This window comes from Dipodomys merriami, unplaced genomic scaffold (genome assembly GCF_024711535.1).
Source record: "Dipodomys merriami isolate MVZ:Mamm:240054 unplaced genomic scaffold, mDipMer1.0.p SCAF_208, whole genome shotgun sequence".
Lineage (NCBI taxonomy): Eukaryota > Metazoa > Chordata > Mammalia > Rodentia > Heteromyidae > Dipodomys > Dipodomys merriami.
The window spans coordinates 542,878-558,539 of NW_027203471.1; positions in this window are offsets into that span (position 1 = coordinate 542,878).

The window sequence follows — 15,662 nt, forward strand, 5'->3', positions numbered from 1 at the left end:
ATTGGCCCAGATGGAGTTGTTTGTTACACAGTTGTACAGGTGTGAGGATTTTGTCTGCTTGTTCCAACAATGAGGCAGACTTCCTCCAGCAGTACCTGGTGTCAAGAAAACCTCAGACTACACTGGTATCGGGGAGCCGCGGAACATGCACTGTCTTGAAAGCATTGTCTGTGCTATGAAATCATTTTATTCAAAGCAATTTTCCTAGCTTGGTGCCTTTCATCTTAGGGATTCTGGACCTTCACTGATAGAAATACATGCATACATATATTGGGAGACAGGGAGTTACTTTTTTTTGGCAGGTTCAAGGGTTGTATTATTAGCCTAAGCACATTCCCTGAGCTATTTTGCTCAAAGGTATTGCTCTGTCCTTGAGCCACAGCCACACCCATGGCATTTTATTTATTTCTGGGATCCCACAGAAATAACAGTGCTGTCGACTTTCCTGTACTGGCTGAATTCAAACTGGCATTCTCTAACTGTCAGAGTTCTGAAGATCTAGGATTATAGGCAGGCACAAATGACACCTGGCTTTCTTTTCTCCTTGTTCTTTTTTCATTGTGACAAACTGAAATCTTCACAGTGTCATTCTAATGGTTTGCATTTTGAAGTAAACTACCCAGGCCTGGAGTTCGAATGCCAGGACTGCCTCCTACAAATGGAGGGAGATCTTGAGAAAATCTTCACTATTCATGTGAAGATTTAATGGAGTGTTATAAAAGTAATAATTATATTTGCAGTTAATTCATGATTCTCTTATACAATGCCACAGAAAATGTATTGGATTATGTCTTCCATTCTAGCACCACGGTGTGATAGTCCCAATTAAGGAATACTGACTACATTTACATTAATGCTTCAATAAGTATTCAACCATGATACTTCATTAAATGGAGGTATAATTTAATAATAATTCATAATATATATAATTTAATATCCTCACATAGTCTCTCTCTCATATATAGCAAACTACACATCTATCTATCTTTATATCAATCTCAATCTCTATCTCTATCTCTATATCTATATCTATCAACCACTACTATGGCTTGTTCTCAGGTCCTCAGAACTGGCTGGCAGCTCAGTTTGCAAAGGGCTTATTTTTTACACTGACCTTTTCATGAATTGGGCATTGTGGGCTGTGAATTCAAGTCCAAGCATGGCCAAAATTTTATATGTGGAGTCAGAAGTACATTTTGACACATTTTTTCCTTCTCTGTGAAAGTCCTGGCTCTTAATATGATGTATAGTATAACCCATATGTAAATGTATCCATGTGATAAGATGTAATAAATGAAATAAATGTTATATATGTAATAATACTAAATAAAATAAAAAATAAGGTTAATAAATGTCATAGGGAATAAACCCATGTATGTAAATAGATCTCATATATGAATATTATTTATCAGTGCTGGGGCTTGAATTTGGGTCCTGGAAACTGGGCTGAAATTGTTGTATTCAATGATAGTGAGCTTCCTCTGCCCCACAGTGACACAGAATTGCCCAGGCCCTGAGTTCAAATTCCAGGCCTTCCAGAAAAATGGTGCAAATTCCAAGCCAGGGCCTTAATTTTTTTTGGCTAGGCCTGGAGCTTGAACTCAGCTCGTGGCAACTCTGCCTCAACTTCTATCATCCTAGGCTGGGGTGCAGCCTCTGAACCAACAGCCCATCCTAAGATCCTATGACCCGAGTTCAAATCTTGGGACTCGCAAAAAAAAAAGGAGAAGTGCTGGGAATGTGGGTCAGTAATAGAGTACTTAGCTTGCATGCACAAGGCCCTGGGTTTGATTCCTCAGCACCACATAAGCAGAAAAAAAGAAAAGGTAGTGCTATGGCTCAAATGGTAGAGTGATAGTCATGAGCTGAAGGGTTGATGGACAGCACCCAGATTCAGATTTCTGGGCCCAACACCGAAAAAAAAAGAAGAACAAAGAGCGCGGGGGGGGGGGTTGGGGGGAAAGGAGAAGGATACAACTGAGAAGTTCCAGAAGGCAGTTTTACATAGTTTATTCCTTTGCATTGCAACCATCCTGGGTCTAAATGACAGGGCCCAAAAAATGTACATGACCTTGTACTACTGAAGTTTGGTGGACTATCATGGAAGCCATAGCCAAAACCAGCAACCTAGGCCCGGGGTGCGAATCTCAGGACTGCCACCTACAAATGGTGGGAGATCCTAAGAAATACATTCCGATACACATCCATACAAATGGAATATTGTAAAGTAACAATTACATTTGTAGTGTATGATTATATTATAAAATTATGCACCAACGTTGTAAAGCTAGTTTTCGATGTGACAATTGGACTTCTCATTGTTGCAACAGGTCCACCTGTATATTTAAACGACTTGTTTTTCCCATCTCCTCCACAAATTATACTGACATCAAATATAGTGAAAACAGGGGTTGTACTGTGGGGGTGGGACATACAAAGCAACAAAGAGATAATCTTATAAATGTGTTAGAAACACATGCATGAAAGAAAAAAAAACATTAAAATACATCTCTAAGGGTTCATTTTCCTAACATCATATTATCTGACCTTTTCTGCTTGACTCATACATGTACTAGATATTGCAAATAACGGAAAGCATGGGACCTATGTTTCTTTGGACCTGGCTTACTTCACTTAATATAATTTTTTCCAAGTTTTTCCATTTCCTAACAAATGGGGCAATGTCATTCTTTCTGATGGAGGCATAGAATTCCATTGTGTATATATACCACATTTTCTTGATCCATTCATCTACTGAGGGGCATCTGGGTTGGTTCTATATCTCAGCTACGGTAAATAATGCTGCAATAAACATAGTTGTGCTGGTAGCTTTAGTTTGGCCTTGTTTGTAAACATTTGGGTAAATGCCCGAAAGTGGGATTGCTGGGTCATATGGGAGCTCTATGTGAAGACATTTGAGAAACTTCCATACTGCTTTCCAAAGTGGTTGAACAAGTTTACATTCCCACCAACAATGAAGTAAGGTTCCTTTCTTTCCACATCCCCTCCAGCATCTGTTGTTGTTAGAGTTCTTGATTTTTGCCATTCTAACTGGAGGAGGGGGTAGCTCAATGGTGTTTTGATTTGCATTTCTTTTATGGCTAGAGATGTTGAGCATTTCTTCATTTGTCTATTGGCCATCTTTCTTTCTTCTTCAGACAAGTTTCTCTTCAAGTCTTTCGCCCACTTATTTATTGGGCAGTTGTTTCTTTGAGGATTTGTTTTTGGGGGATTTAATTTTTTGAGTTCCGAATATATTTTAGATATGAGACAGTCTGTTGTATGGCTAGTGAAGATCTTCTCCCAATCCGTGGGCTTTCTATTGATCTTGCTAGCTATGTCCGTTGCCATGCAGAAGCTCTGCAACTTCATGCAATCCCATTTTTTCAACCTTTCTTTGATTTGTTGGGTTTCCGAGTCTCTATTCAGCAAAACCTCTTTGCAGATGACATGATCTTGTATTTAAAGAATCCCATAGACTCCACTCCCAAATTACTCAAGCTGATTCAAAACTTTGGCAAAGTAGCAGGGTAAAAAATTAACCCCCCAAAATCAATGGCTTTTCTGTATGCCAACAATGAGAAAAGTGGGGCTGAAATTAGGAAAGCAACTCCATTTGTAATAACCCCACAAAAAATAAAATACCTAGGAATTAACCAAAGAAGTGAAGAACCTCTATGATGAAAATTTTAAAATCTTGAAAAAGGAAATCAAAACAGAACTTAGAAAATGGCAAAACCTCCCATGCTCCTGGATTGGCAAGATTAACATCGTGGAAATGGCCATATTTCCCAAGGCTATCTACAAATTAAACGCAATACTTCTCAAAATTCCAACCTCATTCTTCAAAGAAATAGAAGAGGCAATCCAAAAATTCATATGGAACAATAAAAGACCCCGAATAGCAAAAACGCTCCTCAATGGAAAGAACACTGCTGGAAGAATATCAATACCAAATTTCAAACTCTACTATAAAGCCATAATAATCAAAACAGCTTGGTATTGGCATAAGAACAGACCTCAGGACCAAAGGAATAGAATTGAAAACCCAGAAATGAACCTACAGACCTATAGCCATCTAATCTTCGATAAGGGAGCTAAAACAATAGAATGGAAGAAAGACAGTCTCTTCAGTAAATGATGCTGGCAAAATTGGTTACCTACTTGTAGAAAACTAAAGCTAGATCCTTATATATCACCCTGCACCATAATAAACTCCAAAATGGATCAAAGACCTCGAAGTCAAAGCAGACACTCTGAAAACCTTACAGGATGGAATAAAAGAGTTTATCTACCTGCTGGATTTAGTTCCCCGCTCTGTCTGATTGTCTCCCGGGCTGAGGGAGGCTGGGGAATGGGCGAGCGCCACACTTACCATTCCTAGGACCCCTTCTGTCTTTTGTGGGACAGACGAAGACCCAATATTGGGGTACAAAGAGGCCTTTTTCTCATGATCTTCAGAGCCTGCCCACACACATCCTCCCTAATTGCCCCGCATGAATTGTTTGTTACACAGCTGTACAGGAGTGAGGCTTTTTCTCTGTCTGTTCTAACAATGAGACTGACTTTCTCCAGCAGCCTGGGGTATGAAGATCCCCTCAGGCTATACTGGGAACATTGAGGGGAGCGAGGAAACATGCACCATCTTGAAAGTACTCTCTGTGCTATGAAATCTTTCTATTCAAAGCAAATTTCCTATCTGTGTGCCTTTCTTCATCGAGACTCTGGATGTTCACGGATACAAATACATTCACAGACACATGGAGCTACTGGCTCTTTTTTTGTGACAATTCCTGAGGCTTGAACTGTGAGCCTAGACATTTTCCCTGAGCTCCTTTTGCTCAAGGAAGCATTTTATTGTGTCTTAAACCATGATTATCCTAGGCTGGGTGCAGCTTTTACCCCCACAGATGATTCAGGGATCCTAGGACCCAAGTTCAACTCCCAGCTATTGCAAAAAAAACAAAAAAACCCATCAAACCAACAAAAATGGAGGAGGAACAAACCAGGAAGTTTTATACAACAGTTTTACCTTTGTTTCCTTAGTACTGTGACCCTCCTTGATCTCAATTACTTGGCTTGAAAATTGTACATGACCTTGCATGGTCGAAGGCTGGAGGCTGTCAGTGAAGCCTGAGTCCAACCCAGACACCTAGTCCCTAAGTTCTATCCCGGGACTGCACACGGCTGAAGATCTAGGAAACTTGTTCCTATCTATAGGAATACAAATACAATGTTTGAAATGTACTAATTAAATTACTAATTAGCTAGTCGTTCCAGTATATGATTGTAAGCAATAAATATAGGTCATTGATTAATTAATACTTTATTAAGTCTCTTAATGTGATTAATTAATGGAGGTATAATTTTATAACAAATAATTGGTAATAATATAATATATAAAAATAAGATACAGACATCACTCAATAACTGGCCCGTACTGCGACCACGTGAGGCAGGCCAGACTTGCCAAGTGGTACTAATTGGATGAAGGACCCACTAAGTCCCCCATAGCAGGAGTGAGACAAAACCTGGGTGAGCTTCTACCTGATATTTTAGACCGAGTCCAACAGAGTGTTCACCGCAAGTCGCCAGCAGGGGACCTCCGAGATCATTTTGTAAAGCTACTGGTTTAGGAAGGGATGAATGCAGACCACCACACAGCTTGCATGGGATTGAGAGAGTGTTCCCTGAGCACATGGGTGGTGGCCTCCCAGGATGTGGAACACAAAGCCCCAGGCCCAATCACTATCTTTACCTTTACAGGCTCAGACATCTGCAGGCTTTTACCCAGGCTCTGGCAGCCCAGGGCCAAGGAACCCCATGGCCATCAGGGAGAGGGACTTGTTTTAAATGCAGACAGGAGGTCCCCTTTAAGCGGGACTGTTCAAAACAATCGCCCCTGCCCTCCACCCACTGCCAACCAGCCCGGGGGGTCCAAACCACTCCCTACACCCTGCCACAGGTGCCAGAAGGGATACCATTGGAAAAAGGATTGTTGATCCAAATTTGATTTAGATGGGAAGCCTTTAAACTAGGGGAAGGGCATCCTCCAGTCCCGTTAGCTCAAGGAAGAACCCCCTCTGCTGAAAGACCCAGGCAGCCTCATGGCAAGACGACCCAGGCTCATTGGACCATCCCCCTGAGGGAGGACTCCACCCTAAAATGAGTATTTTCATAGGTGTAAAGCAGTTTCACTGCCTAATTGACATGAGGGCAGATTGAACCATACTCAGGGAGGAAGAAGTTCCCTAGGACTGGAAGCTTGCACACGGGCCCCCGATATTGGGGGTAGGGGGCAAAACCCAGTCCAAAGTGCCGGTCGCCCTTATGAAATGGACTAGCCTATATGGTGAGCAGGGAAAGATATGCCCTTTACTGACAAAAATCCTCACTACCAATTTACTAGGCAAGACATGCTAAGACAAATGGATGCTGTGGTCACTACAGATCATCGAACATCCTATGCTGATATCCTGGATGGAGTAGAATCACAAAGACTTAAACAGGATCTAGAGGGAGTTAAGAAAAAGAATTTTTTAACTTTCATAAGTACAGAAAAGAACATAAGGGACCCACTTGGGTGCACCCCCAATCCTAAAGGCAATTGTCCTCCAAGTACCTCCCATTAGGTGGAAACTGAGAAGCCATATTTGGGTGGAGCAGTGGCCATTGACCAAACCTAAACTTGTAGCATGCCAACTTTTGTTGGAGGAACAGATAAAACTTGGGCACATACTCCCTTCTGTGAGTCCTTGGAACACACCTGTATTTGTTATCCAAAAAGCATCCGGGCTTGGTTTATGCTCCAAGATCTACATAAGGTAACTGAAAGGATAGAGCTAGTAGGAATTCCCTAAGAGGAATGCCCTGGACTCCCGCTTCAGAATATACCTTGGTTGTAATTGATATTAAAGATAGTTTTTTTTCAATCCCCTTGAATCTGGATGACTGAAAGAAATTTGCCTTCTCCATCCCTTCTCTTAATTTTTTCCCATCCTGATCGGGGGTTTGAATGGACGTTGCTGCCACAGGGAATGGCCAATAGCCTGGCCTTTTGCTAACAATACTTGGCCACACTTTCAGGGCCTGTGCTGGGTTCAGACACCTCCCTTGCTTATGCCTACATGGATGACATAATTCTGGGGCACCAAGACCTGGGCCGCCTGGAGGGACTTCTAGCCCAGGTTCTCACCATATTAAAAAAGGGGGGTTTTAACATAGCCCTAAATAAAATTCAAATGGTACCTCCTTTTAAGGTGTTCCAATCCCACTTTACCTTGACTCAGGCCAGCCCCCTTAAGCCTTTGCTGGATATTCCAGCATCTCTGTCCGTAACCCAACTTCAAAGTCTTTTATGGGAAATCAATTGGCTATTTCCATGGGTTACCATCCCTAAAATAGTCTTGTGCCCTTATTCACCGGACTAAAAGACAGGACACCCCAAGAAGTTATTATAATTACAAGCAGCCATCAGGCAATATTTTTACAGTTCCAAAGATCCCTGGATGAACTTTCCCTGAAAAGGTACTCTATTCTTAAGCCCATTTCCCTCTCGTTGTTTGCAGGTGTTACATTGATTTCTGCAGTTTTAAGTCAAAGGAGGGGAGCCATTAGAGTTGGTTCACACTCCCCTTGGGGGCACATCTCAAGTGTACTCTCAGGCAGACCAACTTGCCGATTGCTATTGTCAAGGGAAGGACCCAATTCCAAAGGCCTTATGGCCTTGACCCTCACTCCATTGTTTTTCCTTTTCAGATGGCAGACCTTGAGTGCTCACTTGAGCCAATGCTCTCTCCCTGGAAGGGTTTCTACGTCAAATTGACTGCCATTATGGGTCATCTAAATGGACCGTCAGGTTATGGTGACTTTCCCTCATAATGCCTTCTCTATTTTCTCCTACACCTATTCCTGGTGCTTTCTCTGTTTTTACTGATGGAGGTAAAACAGGCTCTGCGTATGCAGCCTTTGAGGAGCAAAAAAAGACCCCAAGCCAACAAAGATTTCAACCTTGTCAAGGGTCAGCACAATAAAAAGAAATGTTTGCCGTAATTATGGTCCTTCGGGACATTCAAAAACCCCTTAATTTGTATTCTGATAGTTTATATGATTAACTTGCTCCCTCATATTCCCCAGGCACATATTAAGCTGGATGGAAACCCTATTTTCCCATTTTGGACACCCTTAAGGGCCTATTAGATGGATGGGGAGCCCCTATTCATATTCAATATTTGAGAGGGCATTCAAAACTTCCTGGGTTTTTATCCATGGGCAATAATTGGACAGACCAGTTAGCTACTGGTCCACAAGCTTTAATGTTACAAGAGGCCACCCGTTTACATGATTTAACCCACAATAATTGGAGAGGTTTTCAACATAGATTTCCTCAGATTCCTGTAAAGGACCTCAAAAGGATAGTACATACCCGTAAAATATGCCAGCCCTTCTTAAAAGTATCCCCGCTACAACCACCAGGGGTAAATCCCAGAGGCCTCAAACCCAATGTCCTCTGGAAAACTGATGTGACTCATTTTCCAGCCTTTGGTAAGCTTAAATATATATTTGTTTCTATAGATACCTATTCAGGAGCATGTTGGGCTACAGCACATGCAGGAGAAAGAACTAAACATTCAGAAGCACATTTTCTTCAATGCTTTGCCACCTTGGGTCTACTAGCACAAGTTAAAGCTATAATGGACATTGTTTTGTTAGTAAACCAATGTCAGAGTTTTTTGACAGATGGCATGTTACTCATACAGAAAATCCTTATAATCTCCAAGGCCAAGCAATTATAGAAAGAAATGGGAGTTAACCCCCATATATAGTTACAGATAGCTTTGTTTACCATTAACACTTTAAAGTTTTCAAAAGGGGCAATTGAATCCAGGTTTCAGAAGCACTGGGGACAACTAAATCCTAAGCCTCAAGTGAAAGTCAGGTGGAAGGACCCCCCTGACACAACAATGGAGCAGACCGGACCCCCTAGTTATCATGGGCAGGGGATTCAGATATGTTTTTCCCATAGGGGAGACAGCCCCCATTTGGATCCCAGCCAGGAACTTTAAGTTTTACCCATTTCTTCTATACAGGAAGAAGCCCAATGATAAACTAACCAACAAGGAAAGTAAAATGGCTATGCTGGTCGAGGCTTGTCTTTAAAAGAGGGAAAGCTAAAAAGATAATTACTATCCATCCCCAAGGGCAATCAGCCCTTGAGAAGCTCTTGCGTTCTTTAACAATTACAGATGGTGATACTCCAGCTGTTGGCTGTGCTGACCCTCCTAGTCCTGGCAATGGCCCTACGGAATCCACATCAACCTCAATGCGTGACCTGGGCAGTGATCAAATGGAGAAATCAACAGCACCAAAAGAGAAGCTGTCCCTTCGACCTGGTGACCTGAGCTTCATTTTGACATCTTTGACCTGGCTAGAGGATCCTGGGATGTTGGAGATTGAGACCCCCTTTACCAAGGATGGCCTGAGTGTGGGGGCCCACGAGGATGCACTGTGCCTCATGTGTGGTACCCCCAATATCCAGGCTGTTCCCATGCTTTAAAGAGGTCAACCTTATAAGATAGTGACTTTATATATGTCCCAGAAGTAATCGAACTGCTTCAGACATTTCTAACTGTGGTGGGGCTGACGTTTATTAACTTTACTGAGGAGGGAAAAAGGATAACTAACTAACTAACTGGAAGATGAGCAGGATGTGGGCCTTGCGGTTATATCGAAAAGGATGGAGCCCAAGAGATCCAACGCATGGCTCTCCGTGTCTATCATGATAAGCTCAGTGCTGAAGATTACTCCATACTTTAGGTGAACCACGGAAAGAGGAGGTGCCAATTGGGCGAACCTCATAAGAGGTGCCCTGACCTGAACCTCAGCAAGAGGTGGGTTTGCCATTAAAACAAAAAGGAGGAATCTGTAGGGTACATGGAGAGCAAAGGTGGCGCTGAGAGGCAGTTGAGTGGGCAGAGTCGGAGTTGTTTATGTTAAAATCTGACTGTGTACCACAACCAGGCAAAGTGACGTCTGTACTTGAATAGCTCGAAAGACAGCAGGGAAAGTATAGAAAGCTTAGGTGCATGATAGGGTGACCTCTACAGTGATTGGTTGGTTCCTTTTCTTCCCCTTCCATGCCACACGGTTTTTTGCTTTAAAAATTGTTTGCTGCATGGTGATAAACGAGTTCCTGCTTGACTTGACTCCCTGCTGCATCTGTCTCCGGGACTACAGGAGGCTGGCGAATGGGCCAGCAACACACTTACCTTTCCACGGACCCCATCCATCTTCCGCGGGACAGATGAAGATCAAACAGGTAGGAGGAGAACAAAGGAGGAAGCAACAATGCTTAATAGGAAATGTACTCATTACTTTGTTAATGTAACTGTAACCCCTCTGTACAACATTTTTACAATAAAAAACATACATAAATAATGTAGTGCTCAAAGAAGCACTTTGGGGGTAAGGGAAGGATATCTGAATAACTGTACAAAATTCTACATTGGTTTTTTTTTAATGTTCAGTATGGAACTGAATAAACATAAGTGCTTCCATTAAAAATTTTAAGTTACTGTCTTGGACTTGGAGCCAGTATTTCTGGAATTGAAGGGATTTGAGCTCATCGTCTGGGTAACTCTTTACTCTATTGGTGAAGGGGAAGCTCACTCTCCTTGAGGAAAAGAAATTCAAGCTAGAGTACCCAGGGCCTGCATTGAGGCCCTTCAATGTAAAAAATATTTCTATATATGTGTAAAATATGATATATATGTACATATGCATGCATATTATATATTGATTATTATAATTATTGATTTTGTATGTATTTTATTCATTGTATAGTTTATTGTATTTAGTATTATTATACACATAATATTTATTATGTTTTGTACATCTAGTATAAAATTATACACAATAAATCAGGTCATTGACTTGTTATTCATTAATACTTTATTAAATGTTGAAACATGATAAATAATTAAATGGAGGCATTAGTCACTGTCATCACATGTTTAGAGTCTCTCCCAAGTATGAGCTTTGTCTTAGTTATCTTTTGACAACTTACTATAGGGATTCCTTTAGATGATTTATACTCAGAAGCCTTTTCTTGAGGATAGGCAAGTTGTGGGATAAAATTGTAAGGGTGGGGCTGTGAATGTGGCTTAGTGGTATAGAGCTTGCTGAGCATGCATGAATGCCAGGGTTTGAATCCTCAGTGCCACATACTCAGAAAAACCCAGAAGCTGTGGAGTGGCTCAAGTGGTAGAGTGCTAGCCTTGAGAAAAAGAAGCTCAGAGACAGTACCCAGGTCCTTAGATCAAGCCACAGGACTGGCAAAAACAATAGGCCAGTTGCTGGTGGGGAATTCTTGAAACCCTAGCTTCTCAGACCACAGTTCCAAGACAGCCTACACAAGGAAAGCCTGTTAGATACTTATCTCCAATGAATCACCAAAAGACCTCACATGGCACTGTGGCTCAAGTGGTAGAGTGTTTGCCTTGAGCTGAAGGGTGCAGGGAGAGCACCCAGGCTTCAGTATGAAAAAAACAACTGGAAAAAGAGTGAGGGATAATCAAAGTACTTTTTCTATTTGCTAACTATGAGAAGATTTTCTGGAAAAAGAACATTGATATACACCAGAGTTGGAGTCAGGGCTCAAGGTTCAAGTATAGCAGATCCATATGTCCAGCCTCTCAGACTCTAACATTATAACCTTGTGTCCTACTGGGTTCTGAAAGGTCCAATGTTGAAAGGCATAATATGCTCCCCAAGCCCTTTGTGATAAGCACTTGACTTATATTGTCAATGTCATTACAGTTCTGAAGCTAGCACAGCACCAGTAGCTCAGGCCCATCACTCTAGCTCAGGAGACTGAGGTGTCAGGATCACAGGGTGAAGCCAGCCAGGGCAGGAAAGTCTACGACACTCTGACTTCCACTTCTGAAAGGTCAGATGTTCAAGAGCTTCCTGTGTTTCCCTTGGTGATGAGAGGTTACTTGCACTCTAAATGTTCTTAGAGTTCTCAAGCTATAGAAACAGGAAAGAAATATTATTTTCCCATCCTGGGTTCAAATGAAGTTCTCAGGATCCAAGCCTTAGCCCTGTTAGCAGGAAGAACTCCAGTGTAACACTGAATTTGAAGGACAAAAAACAATTTCAAAAGCCGGGCTAGGTGAAGAGACCTAGGCCTGCAGGATTAGGAGGCAGAATGTACAAACTCAACAGTGAAGTGAGCTGTAAAACCACTTTATTCATTCCAGGCATAGCCTGCAAAAGGAAACCTCAAACATTTGCTAGAGTTACAACAGGGTCAGGCTTTTCTCAGCCTCTTCAAACAATGACTAATTAACCTTTTTCCCTCAGGTGAAGGGAGCCTCAGTGTATCTTTACGTTAAGAATAGAGAGCCAGTTTCATGGGGGAGAGGGGAGGAACAGAGTAGAAAAACCCTACTCTCTGGTCTTAGGGAGTAGGTTTTTGACTCTCTGTCAGATTTGAAGGCCCTTCTTCTACTTCTTCCAGTCCATTCTCCTTCCTTCATTCTCCACATCATTAATGCAAATCCCCAGTCCAAGATCATGTGTACTTTCTGGGCCTTGTCATTTAGACCCAGGATGGTTACAATTCAAAGGAAAAAAGAGTAAAACCACTTTCTTGAACTTCTCAATTTTATCCTTTTCCTTATTATTTTTGCCAGCTCTGAGATTTGAACTCTGGTCCTAGGAACCCAGGGTTGGCTGTGGAAGAGTTGCCAAGACCTAAGTTCAAGCCCCGTGCTTGGCAAATAAGTAAGTAAATAAATAAATAAATAATAAGGCTCTGGCGTGCAATTTGCATCATTGTTCTGGCAGGCCTGGGATTGAACTCAGGGTCTGGGTAACTCTGTAGCATTGTGGGTAAAGGGGAAGCTCACTGACTTTAAAGACAAGAAATTCAGACCAGTTCCCAGGGTTTGATTTAAAGCCTCAGCATAATATTCTTATATGAGATCTATTTACATACATGGGTTTAATGTGTATAAAGTTTATTACCCTTATTTATTATTACCCTTATTGTTAATACCCTTATGTATTATACATATAACACTTCATTTATTACATCATTTCATCTAGATTATATTTGCATATGGATTATACATCGTACTTTCACAGAAAAGACAAAAATTTGTCAAATTGGCTTCTTCATGAATAAATATGTATGTGTGTGTGTGTGTGTGTGTGTGTGTGTGTGTGTGTGTGTGTAGAGAGAGAGAGAGAAAGAGAGAGAGAAAGAGGGAATGTGAGGATATTCAATTATGTATATTATTACCAATAATTAGTTATTACATTATGCCACTATTTAATGAAGTATCATGGTAGAATACTTATAAAAACATTAATTAAAAATTAGTCAATATCCTTCCATTTCGGGAATCATATTATGGTGCTAGAATGGAAGACATAAATCCAATAATATTTGCGTGGCATTCTAAAATAGAATCATGCATTAACTGCAAATGTAATTATTTCTTTTATAACATTCCATTAGCATTCACAAAAATAGGAATGAGTTTGTCAGGATCTCCCTCCATTTGTGGGTAGCAGTCCTAGCATTTGATCTCCAGGACTGGGTAGTTTACTTCGAATGCAAACCATTGGAATGACACCTTGAAGATTTCAGATTGCCACGATTAAAAAAAGAACAAGAAGAAAAGAAACCCAGGTGTCAGCGGCTTCTGTCTGTAATCCTAGCTCCTCAGGAAGCTGAGATGTAGTGAATGCCAATTTGAATTCAGCCAGGGCAGGAAAGTTGGCAACACTCTTATTTCTAAGAGATCACATGAAAAAAATAACTCCATGAGTGGGGCTGTAGCTCAAGTTGCAGAGTGCTTCCCCTGAGCAAAAGGAGCTAGGCTCATAGTTAAACCCCACAACTGTACCCCCCCTCAAAAAAAGGGAGCAGTAAGTCCATGTCTCTGTGTATGGATGGATGATGTATGGATGATGGGCATTCAGCAGGTTGCCCATACCCAGCCGCCCCAACCTGGGCCGGCTGGGACAAGCCCTCAGAGAGTACTAAGTATCAGCCGGCAGCTTGAACAAAGCATCCCTCTGTCATTTAATAACTGAATCCCCGAAGGCTTTGCCTGGGCTGCTGTGTGCAATGGATGCATTATGTTCTAGCTGAGGTGTCCCATTGGGACACCTAGCAGCCTGCCACTGCCTCCAGGAGTGATCCAAGTTTTTGGATCTATATTCTCCATCCCTCTGTGGGATGTGAGCCTAGGCTTCTAGGGCCTGGTGGCTCTCACTCATTCATCATTCCTCATTGCCGAGTCATTGACTGGTCCCAAATCTTAGCAAAGTTATGAAATAGTCAGCGATTTCTATGCCAAAGGGTAAGCCAATAAATCCCACCCTCATAACTCCTGTTACAAGTCTGCCTTGGGCTTCGAATATGGCTTAGTGGTAGAGTGATTACCTAGTATGCACGAAGCCCTGGGTTCAATTCCTCAGTACCACAGAAACAGAAAAAGCCAAACGTGGCACTGTGACTAGCCTTGAGCAAAAGAAGCTAAGGAACCTGCCCAAACCCTGAGTTCATGCCCCAACAATGGCAAAAAATAAAAGGGAGCCTGGTGAGACATATTCTTCTGGGACTCAGGAGGGCCAAGGTTAGAGGAAAGAGGTAGAGGGCAGGTGCTTGTGGCTGACCTCAGTAATCTCAGCTACTCAGGAGGCTAAATTCTGAAGATCACAATTACAAGCAGGAAAGCCTATATGAAACAATTTTGTCCAATTAAACACCCAAAAAGCCAGAAGTAGAGTTGGGATTCAAGGAGTAGAGTGCTAGCTTTGAGCACAAAAGCTCAGGGATAGTGTCCAGGCCATGAATTCAAACCCCAGGACTGGCACAGACACACAGACACAGACACAGACACAGACACAGACACAGACACACACACACACACACACACACACACACACACACACACACAGACACACACACACAGACACACACACACACACACACACACACACACACACACACACACACACCAAGATAGAGCATTTGCCAGTTAGCCTGCACAATTTCCATCTCTCGAGGGAAAAAGGAAGGGAAGACTTGCTCCAACCGGTGATATAACCAGTGCCAAAATTCCACAGAAGTTCTAAGGCAGGAAACAGGATAGAGAGCCTCATGCAGAAGGTACAACATGGGAAAAGGTCCTGAGGTGTGGTGTAGAGCAGGTGGTGTGGGTGGAATGGAGGTTCTGTGGCTTCAGACAAATCTGGCAGGACATGCGAGTCTGGGTCAAGGTTTGTACTTGAGTCACTGGTAGGGAAGAGGATGGGTTCCCAGAATGAGGCCCAGGGGGAAGATTAGCTTGACTTTTCACCATGGATCCCCGACATTTCTTGTGGCTGGAAGTCTATTTTTCACAGCTCCTTACACTCAGGCATCCTTTGCATTGAAGAGTCAGGGCAAACGCAGGGAAGAACTCTTGCTTAAGAAAAGCTTCTAGCCCAATGTTAACAGCGGTTCAACTCCTGTAAATCCTAGCTACTCAGGAGACTGGGTTCAGAGATCGTGGGTCAAAGCCAGCTCAGAGGAGGAAACTTAGTGAGACTCTTCTTGCCAGTGAACTACCAAAAGCCAGAAATTGCACTATGGCTCAAGTGGT